Here is a 10,527-nt window from a genome sequence, read left to right as displayed (position 1 = left end):
GCATTAAGGGTTGGAATTGGGGGGTTAGATCACCAAATGATTCCCGGGCGCGGCACCGCTGCTGCCCACTGCTCCCTTCGGGGATGGGTTAAATGCAGAGCCAAATTTCACCGCACCCAGTTGTGTGTGTGACAATCATTGGGACTTTAACTTTTAACTTTAAAAATGGACACCGATTACTAAGAATAAAGCTAAAATGAAATGCCAGTTTATCGATCGGGTCCTGCACGAAGCCAAACTGGCGGCGCCATTACTGTAACGTCACAAGTTGTACATCTGGATGTCAACAAACCCAAACAACATGGCAGATGATAGCGACAGCTCCGTTTCTAGCGGCAATATTAGCATCATTTTATCCGATTCAGAAACCTCTTTTGATGCAGAATATGATGAATCTAGCAGTTCACTTGGGCTGAGCTGAGCACATTTTCTGAATTGTGCCCCTCCCGTCACTCTGGTTAGGTTGGCATAGTAAAAAGTGCTCTTGGGGGCTTTAGAGTGCCGAGTTGATCTCGGCACATGAAGACATGACCACCTGCAACGTTTGGTTTAGGTTTTATAAGCATTTTTAATTTTATTGCTTAAATCGCATTTTCTCGACGAGCTGAGCACGTTTTCTGAATTGTGCCTCTCCCGTCACTGTGGTTAGGTTGGCATAGTAAAAAGAGTAGAGTGCCGAGTTGACCACTGCGCATGGAGAAATGAACATCTGCAGCGTTTAGTTTAGGTTTTAGGCGCATTTTTAATTTTAATGCTTGAATCACATTTTTTCGACGAGCTGAGCACGTTTTCTGAATTGTGCCCCTCCCGTCACGCTTCGACATACTTTTCAAAGTCAAAGTCTCAAAGTTTCCTTTATTGTCAATTCCTCCGCATGTCAAGACACACAAAGAGATCGAAATTACGTTTCTCACTATCCCAGGGTGACAAGACAGAGTTCACAACGCACATACAAGTAAACAACACAGGAAAATTAAAACAAGAAGATGAACAATAAGAGTGATAGCACGCTAGCCGCTCCCGATGCACAGCAGAGTCCGGAAAGATGACAGTCAATCAGGCCACTGTGAACACGAGCACACAGCAGGCACGCACTGTCCGGTTCGTGGATCCTATCAGGCGAACGCAACCCATCTTGTCGTCCCGCGAACGAACGTACGCCAGGATAATGGAAGGCACGGCTAGGCGAGCTGGGTTGGCCGCAAACCTGGCCCGGCATCTCCGCGCTGGCCCCTCTTCTCTTTTTGTTTACATTCACTGAAGCTAAACGCGTACAACTTGAGACGTCATGAACGTCACTTCCGGCTGGCGGCTCGGTGCAGCCAAACTCGTCTGTGCGGCAAATTTAAATTATATTTTTCAGAGCAACAGCTTCCTTTTCGTTGTTTCTAGCGTCAATTTATATTTATAAGCCCATAAGCTAACTAAAACCGATTTATACATATACCGGTGTCTCTGGGCCTTTAAGGGTCATTAAGCTATTCAGGCAATATATCAAAAAAAAACATTCGTTATTTCAAAGTGCTCAGAAATAAATACCAGATCATAAAGTTATAAAAACCTTTGTCATTACCCCCTATAAAAATGTCTAGTTATGTCTGCTTTATTGATTTGGTGTGTAGGTACAATTATATGCTTAAAATGTTTCTTTTATTGCTTTAATATGTGAATATACTTGTCTGCTTATGTACTTTATTCAATGAGGTTTGAGCATATCTGTTTTTGTAGCTAGGCAGGACTTTTTGTATTTCGAACCCATTCCTTCAGCATTTTGATTCGAGATGAGCATAGAGAACGATTATTTGCCATAAAAGCAATCCCTCTAGTATGGCTTTTGACAGCCCATTCTCATTTTGGCTATCAAAGATTTTCACACAATTTCTGGAAATTGGTTTCCCTGACGAGCACACAATGTCTCAAGAAAGGAATCACTACTTTTTGACACATTTTTCTGAAATTCTTCATGTCTTAAGCTCCATTTTGCCATCTGTTAGGTTCGTTTCCAGGTCTTTATCTTTAATGCTCAGTACGCTAACAGTAATTACCAAGAGGCCACCAGAAGCTTTTGACCACACTTTTATATTAGATACACATTGGGATATAACTGGTCAATGTGTTAATCACCTCTATCTTTTAATTTCATTCTCAGGTACAGTGGTAAGAAAGAAGCTATAACGTCGTTTCCTAATTGCTACTTTGACATAGCACTACGTGAGTTTAGCATATGATAGCTTGAGGATAACATCCCATTGCATTTGACAATGGCAACTACTCTCTCCAAGAATGAAAGGATATCACAATTACAACCTGGGGAGATTGTCATTCCCAGCACCACTCTGTTGAGTCGCGGTGCCACTTTTAATCGCACATTCCCATGAGCCTCAGCGAAGTGTCATAGCGGCTCTCGTCAACTTAAATGAATAGATTTAATTTAATAAATCACTAAAACAAAAGACGTAAATACTGACATACTTATCTACTCTGTCTGCGTTAAAGCTGGACAGTTGACTGGACAAATAACAGCAATTTTAATTGACTAGGTAGACACACTCCGGGTCATCATCAACCCCGACGGGGCCTCCCTTGGGCGAGAAAAAGAGATAGTGGCACCGTGACTCAAGAGAGTGGCGCAGGGAATAACAATCTCCCCAGATTACTTATATAGCCATATATATGGTTCAAGATGGCGGCGCGTGCATACGCAGCGGCCACTCTCTGTCCCGTTCGGTGTTTAGCGAGTGTTTACTGAGTGTTTGTCCGGCAGTTTTGTGTGTGTTCGTGTCGTGTGATACGTCGTGCTACTAGTGTGGCGGGCATGTTCTGCTCAACATCGGCGGAAGTGGGTTTTATGGCGTTCTGGACTTTCGTGCGGAGAGATTAAGGGCGCTCGGACTGTTTCGTCATGGAGCGACGCCGGACTGGCCTGCTCTTCCTCCCTGCGTCGTGAGCTCGGACTGCTCCGTCCTGGAGCATTGTTGGGATGCGTCGGCAGCGGGTCTGCGAGGCAGCGGAAAAGGGGCCAGCGCGGAGACGTCGGGCCAGGCTTGCGGCCAACCCAGCTCGCCCAGCCGTGCCTTCCATTATCCTGGCGTACGTTCGTTCGCGGGACGACAAGATGGGTTGCGTTCGCCTGATAGGATCCACGGACCGGACAGTGCGTGCCTGCTGTGTGCTCGTGTTCACAGTGGCCTGGTTGACTGTCATCTTTCCGGACTCTGCTGTGCATCGGGAGCGGCTAGCGTGCTATCACTCTTATTGTTCATCTTCTTGTTTTATTTTTCCTGTGTTGTTTACTTGTGCGTTGTGAACTCTGTCTTGTCACCCTGGGATAGTGAGAAACGTAATTTCAATCTCTTTGTGTGTCTTGACATGCGGAGGAATTGACAATAAAGGAGACTTTTGACTTTTGAATGGTATGCCAAAGAAGCTAGCAATGTGTTTGATTTTGCTAAACAGTCGATAGCCTACTGCGAGAATGACGTTGACCTGTTAATGCAGGGGTGTCATGCAATGGATGATGCATAGCCAAAATATTCACATTAGGCATGCATTGAACGGGGGCGAGGTTAAGCTAGATAACTACACGGTAGACGGATATTCTGAAATTGGGGGCGTAAAAATAGTGTTTGAGTATTTTGGTTGTTATCACCACGGCTGCGCAGAATGCTACGACCTCTCTAAAATATGTCCGACAACAAAACGCCCCTTTCAGAAGAGGTTTGATAACACCCAAAAGAAAATTCTGGAACTACAGCTTAAACAGGATGTGCACCTTGTAATTATGTGGGAGCACGAATGGTTGCAAATGAAAAAGTTGAACATAGAGGTGAAGGAATTCCTGAAAAAAGCCAAATTTCTTACACCGCTCAAGCCAAGGCTGGCCCTTTTTGGGGGTCGAACAAACACATTTGTTTTAAGGTACACGGCAGAACCTAACGAGCGTGTGTTGTATGTTGATGTGACGTCATTATACCCTTTCATCAATAATACAGGCACCTACCCCATCGGTCTTCCAACGATCATCCACGGTGATTTTAAAGAACCCAGGTCGTATTTCGGTTTCATCAGCGCCACAGTCAACCCACCCCGTGGTTTGTATTTTCCTGTTTTACCCTTCAAAACAGCTAAAGGTAAATTCCTCTTCACACTGTGTCGTACATGCGCTGAGCATAACAACCAGCAGACGGCGTGTACACATAATGGTGAGCAAAGATCGTTAACAGGTGTTTGGACAACCCCTGAATTTGTTAAGGCACTTGATCTCGGCTACACGGTTGCAGATATTACAGAAGTATGGCATTACACAAGGGCGAGCGACACAATTTTCCGTGATTACATGCGGACATTTCTAAAAGGTAAACAGGAATCTTCAGGTTATCCGGCTCACGTGGTCAATCAGGCTGATAGAGAAAGATACATAGAAGGATACGCAACTCATCAGGGTATTCAACTAGACCCTGCTGTAAACCAGGGAAAAAGACAGGTTTCAAAACTCCGTCTTAACAATCTATGGGGGAAACTCGCGCAGCGTGAGAACATGACAAACACAAAAATTGTGACAAAATCTGAGGATTTTTTTTAACTTCTGTTTTCAGGTCTGTACGATGTGAAATTCTTCCACTTTATCAGCAAAAAGCTTTCGATTGTACAGTATTGTTTCAACATAAACAATGAGATACCCGCGTCAAAAACATCAAACGTGGCTGCAGAGTGTTTCACAACAGCCTATGCACGTCTAAAAATTTGCAACTATTTAGAAATTTTACAGAGGCGAGTCCTTTACACCAATACAGACAGCCTTGTGTACACGGTGAAACCGGGCGAAAGTGTTCTCTCTCGGGGATTATCTGGGTGATTTGACAGATGAGCTTTCGAATGACAGCATTTTAGAATTTGTCTCAGCAGGGCCAAAAACATACGCTTACAGGACGCGGGAGATAGGTCGCACAGTCATGAAGGTGAAGGGAGTCACGCAGACTCACGAAAGCGGTCAGACCATCAATCTCGATAGCATGCTCAATATGGTTCAAGGGTATATCGACACATCAGGTGCAACCTCAGATGTGCTATACCCGCTCAACATAACATTGTTCGCGATAAGAGAGGGTTCCATCTCAGAAACACGTCATTTTCCAAGCGGCTTCGTGTGGTGTATGACATAAGAAGGCTGTTGGGACAAGGCACCACTGAACCGTTTGGCTATTGACATTTCTCTATCCCTGCGTGCGTGTGTGTGTGGAAATGGCTTTTAACCAGATTGAATTTGATCCTAGATTAGATCTTCCTTTTTCATCTTTAGTATCAGGGCCTTCAGGTTGTGGCAAGACTTTCTTTGTAAAAAATGTTTTGGAAAATCCTGAACATGTTATGAGAAAAAAAACTGATAATATTGTCTGGGTTTATACTTCATATCAACCAATTTACGATGAGCTCAAAAACCTGACTAAAGACATCATTTTTATCAAGGGACTGCCTGAATCTTTTGATGACGAGAAGTTGTTCCCGCCACAGCAGCAGCATCTATTGATTTTGGATGACATCATCTTCCAAGCTTCGGATAATCCGGAAGTCGCTCAAATATTCACCCAATATAGACATCATAAAAATGTAAGCGTTATAATGCTAACACAGAATGTATTCCATCAGGGCAAATTCAGCCGTACTATTAGTTTAAACAGTAATTATTTGATTTTGTTCAAAAACTCCCACGATAAATTGCAAGTGAATGTTTTGGCGAATCAAATTTCTCCCAACAACCGGAAGTTTTTCCTGGAGTGTTTTGAGGATGCTACAAGGGAGCCGCACGGGTATTTAGTGATAGATTTGACACCTACGTGCCCAGAACTATATAGACTACGTACAGGTGTACTGCATAACCAGTGGCCTGTAGTTTATATCCCCAAACAATAAAACGATGACAAAGCTTTTAAAAACAAATGCTCTGTTAGTCAAGTCTTTGTTTACGTCTAAACCGGCCAAACGTAAGCATTTACTCCTCAGAGGTCCTACTAGTTTAGTGAAAGCATTGTGTGAGATTGCTCTAAATCTTCTTAAAGGAAATGTGCCCCTAAAATGAAAACTCTACAAGAAACTTAAAAAGCAAAAGAAAAATATCCGTTTTTTGGCTGATAAGAAAAATACTTTGAAGAAGAAAAGAGCTGTGTTAGTTCAGAAAGGTGGTTTTATATTGCCTTTTCTAGCCGCATTCGCACCTGTTCTGGGGAGCGTCGTTAGTGGTTTTATGAACAAATCATAAAATGAGTTTGAAAACGGCGCAGAAAATGTACCTGATCTCCCCTTATCAGCTCGAGAGACTAAATCGACCTGCCCCGACCATTCGCGATACAGCCGAGTATTCATTGGATGAAGAGATGAAGCAGATTTTGGATAATAAAAATTTAAATCAATATGAAAAGATCAAAATTTATCAAGCTCTGATGCAACGTTATATAGGGTTGGTCAAACAAAAAGACAAGCAAATTCCTATTGCGGTTCGCAACAAAGCCAATGAGGGGGGTGAAAGACACACGACAGATGAGGTGGCAGGTCAACAATGGGGGGATATTTTGGATGCCATAGGTCCACGTTTTCGCCGCAACGCCACCTATGTGTTGAAAAGATTATCGGCAGCTGGGCACCTTTAAGTGAATTTATTTTTAGAGGAAAAACTGTCAAAGGCTCACATCTGAGCGATTTGTTGAGACATCTATGTGTGAGTAGGACTAAACTAACCGGCCAAGCGGTAGGTTGGACCGAATTTCTCCGTACACTAGCACAGCTCAACCTACCGGAAACAAGCATCTCCAACCCCTTGGCTCGTGCAGATTTTAAACATTTAAAATACGCTAGGGATGAAGATGAGGATGTTTCTTATGCAAAAGCTGTAAGCGTGATAAATAAAAGAAAAAGAAAGAAGACATCGCCGATAGTAAAATGGGTTAGTTATTAGACGTTAGATACTCTATTGTTGTTACTGGAAAAAAAAAACAACGCATGACTCTGTAACTCTCTTTAACAATGTTTATTGAATAAAAGAGATTTTTATAAAATATTAACACGGTTTCAGACAATGACATTTTTTACATTTCTGCAATGAACATGATGTTTGTCCGCCGCACATCCGGTCTGGCCTTCGACATTTTTTGACAAACTCGCTAACCATGGCATCGTTATTCAGAGGATCAAGATTGTAATGAGTCATCACTTCATGATCGGTGAGCCCCCATCCACGTTGGCTTAAATAATACATGCAGTGAGAGTGGCTGTGTGCGGTAGCGGCGTACGGAAACGCAAATCTAGTCTTAAAACACGGTTATTTACGTTTGACAAAGCCCCAGAGTCATCTGCCTGACTTAAATTGAAAACAAAAAGTGAGTAGCCTTGACTAAAATCCTGTTGATCGATACAAAGAGGTAAATCTTTCAAAAAACGCCCTGTTGCTGTGTATAAATTATGAAATTCACGTGTACATATCCCAGCTTCGAAATTGGGCTGAAAAGCTTTGGCAGGTATTTGTTGACCTTCATGGCTAAGAGCCAAGTACTCCATGTTATGATGCAAAAAATTAAACAGATTTAAATCTCTCCGCCCCATGAAGCTGTTATGACTTACCATAGCTAATACAATTTGTTTAGGGATATGTCAGAGAAAGAGATTATCTTGATGACAAATCCGCGAGTTTTGAGGTAAGAACAATGTCTTCATATTGATTCTTGTTAATGGATACAATGCGTTACCTTTCTGTAAAGCTGCGGCGTGGCCTATTGCGACGGCCGGTGAAATTGTTAGTTTTTTCACAAACAGTGATGCTCCTAGTATCTTGAGACATGAATCGCTGTCTTAAGCGCTCATGAGACAGAAATCATCAGGAGCTCTATTTAACTTCAGGCGCAGATCCACATTATTCAATAGGTGGCGTTCAGAAAAGAAAATATCTCCATGAAGCGGTCCCGTTAGGTGGAATTCACGTGACCCTGCTATTTGCTGTGCGCATTGAACTAACCCCTCGTTAGCCCCGCCCCCTTCGAAAGCGATAGAATCCATACGTCCCCTTGTATCTTTAGCGAACATTCCTGCTGTGAATTGTGACCCCAAAGAATTGTTTGAAAAGTTTAACAATAACTCAATGATGGACCGATAGGCGTGTGTGGCGCTAGATTGTGAGATTAGCCGCCCGCCCAGCGAAACATCTAATTGACTAAAAATTGTGTTCATCGGGAAATTCACAATGTCAACTTGCTCTTGTGGCGGTAAGTGTCTTCCATCCCTACGCGTTACCTTTAAACGCAGGTGTAGTCCCGTGTCGGATGAATCAAAATATTTTGAGCCGTCCCCGGGGATAAAAAATTCGATTGGACCCTGGTCCACAATGGCGGATAAGGGGTGAAATTCAACATAAGAACTGTCTTCGATGGAGAGTTGCGTCATGGGAGGACAAAACAAGTCGAGGCTCGATAGCGTTCCCTCTTGGGATTTAAAATGTAGAAGGGCCAATTTAAGAGAAATTATCTGTCTTGCGTCTCCTCCGCCTTTTCTTGACAACTGATCTGAGATCGGCCGAGCGCCTTTTTCTTTTAAGAAAAAGATGCCTTCTATAGGCATACCGTCCAAGTCCGATATTTTGTAGACGGGGGGAACGCGATGGAGAAGTTGTGTTATTCTGAATACTTCGTCCGTGTAACTTTCCAAATAACCCTTCTCAGGGTGCAGCCCCCGGCGTGATAAAGCTGCAAGCTCAACCTTCTTGAGTGGTTTCCGTTTTTCGGTGAATCCTCTCTATGACTCACCCTGCTACATCCGTTGCTATGTTTTTAGCAGCGGCTTGAAGGTGTGGCTTCGCCAAGTTAAACCCGTTTTTGAACATCGGGACCACGAAGCGGAAGAGTTTTGCAAAAATAGAGCCCAGACCGCGCCCATATTGAACGGGGCTTCCTTGGAGTCCCTGATATGATCCCCCTACTTGTGTTTCGTAATAATTGACAAAACGATACAGGTCGGGATGTGTGGTTGACGTCACCATTATTTCTTTTATTATTTCGATCTAATATGCAGAACGAGAATAACTTTCCCGTATTCAAATTCTAACGGATTGTTCTGGTCTGTTCGTAGGTAAATCGAAATGGTTTCAATATGGCTTCTGCACACGTCTAAATAGTAAACAGAATTAAAAGTTTTGTTTATAACATCGCCGTATTCCCCCTCAATGGGAAGAGTTTGGTGCAAAGGAGCGTAGGTGTTGCCTACTGTCTGATGATCTATGACGTCACTGTAGACGAATATGAAATATGATCCGGCTCGTCTGTCGGCCAGATGCTGCCCGTTTATGCCTTCCGGTCTGAGCGAGAGCTAATGTTCCGGGTTCATTCCAACAATATACACTAGAGGGCTCTTGAACATAATTCTCAAACCTTCTTCGCCCGAAAACAAGAATCTCTGCTTATGTTGATCAAATTGCACATCAATCTTTTTCTTACTCGCTTTAGTTAATAGAGTTTGAATTTCTGAATCCAATGACTCATGATCATTGTAAACGCCTCCTCGAACTTTCAGCATATGTCGAACTTCTGAATCATCTTGGAATACGTCGCCTCTGTGCGTAGAAAACTTCGGCTGTTTGAGATAGAAATTCCGTTTTTTCTCAGGAACGTCAGAAATTGAGTTGATGTATGAAATTTTACATAATCCGACCTCCCATGAACCTTTAAAGTCGATATGTTGTGCTAATTCCACGTTAAATTCTGAAAGGGTATTTTCACTGAAAATGTGCATACTAGCATTTGACGCTAATGTTACGTAGAATTCTCCCTAGCCTTCACCCATCTTGTAATTTTCACAGAATGACCGTTTTATAGAACTTCAAATGTCTTTAACGCTCTTTGCGAGTACCCAACTGTCGAATTTGGCCGGCCAGCCGACCCAGTGGACGAGGAACTCGCGTCTGCATGACACGGTGCGTGATTTAAGAATTTTCTGTATGCGGAAAACTTTTTATTTTTTTATTTTTACTTTTTGTAATTCCGCTTCGTAAAAGATGCCTTCTATAGGCATACCGTCCAAGTCCGATATTTTGTAGACGGGGGGAACGCGATGGAGAAGTTGTGTTATTCTGAATACTTTGTCCGTGTAACTTTCCAAATAACCCCTCTCAAAAACGCCTCTTAGTTTGGAAAGCCGCAGAGTTTCACCTTGAGCGAAACGGAACTTGTCCCCCCGTTGGAAAGGATTGTTTGCATACAGGTTGGTGAAAACAATATCTTTATTATCCTCATTTACGGCATTTGGTGTCATTTTTATACTAGTATGAAAACTGTCATTATAGCTGACAATAAAATCCTGAATTACATCGACGTATCGTTGTGTCTTCTTAGCTGTGAAATATCTCCACATACGTGCCTTTAATGTTTTGTTGAATCTTTCAACAGTTTGCGCTTTTGTATCGGAAGACGTTGCAAAATGTATAATATTGTGCTGTCTCATTAATTTCTGGAAATGTTTGTTAAAAAATACTTTCCCCTTATCTGTCTGGAG

The sequence above is a fragment of the Syngnathus floridae genome, chromosome 19 (genome assembly GCF_059516105.1).
Source record: "Syngnathus floridae isolate MCC-2025c chromosome 19, RoL_Sflo_1.0, whole genome shotgun sequence".
NCBI lineage: Eukaryota > Metazoa > Chordata > Actinopteri > Syngnathiformes > Syngnathidae > Syngnathus > Syngnathus floridae.
The sequence above is the reverse complement of the archived record's forward strand: the minus strand, read 5'-3'. Positions refer to the sequence as shown.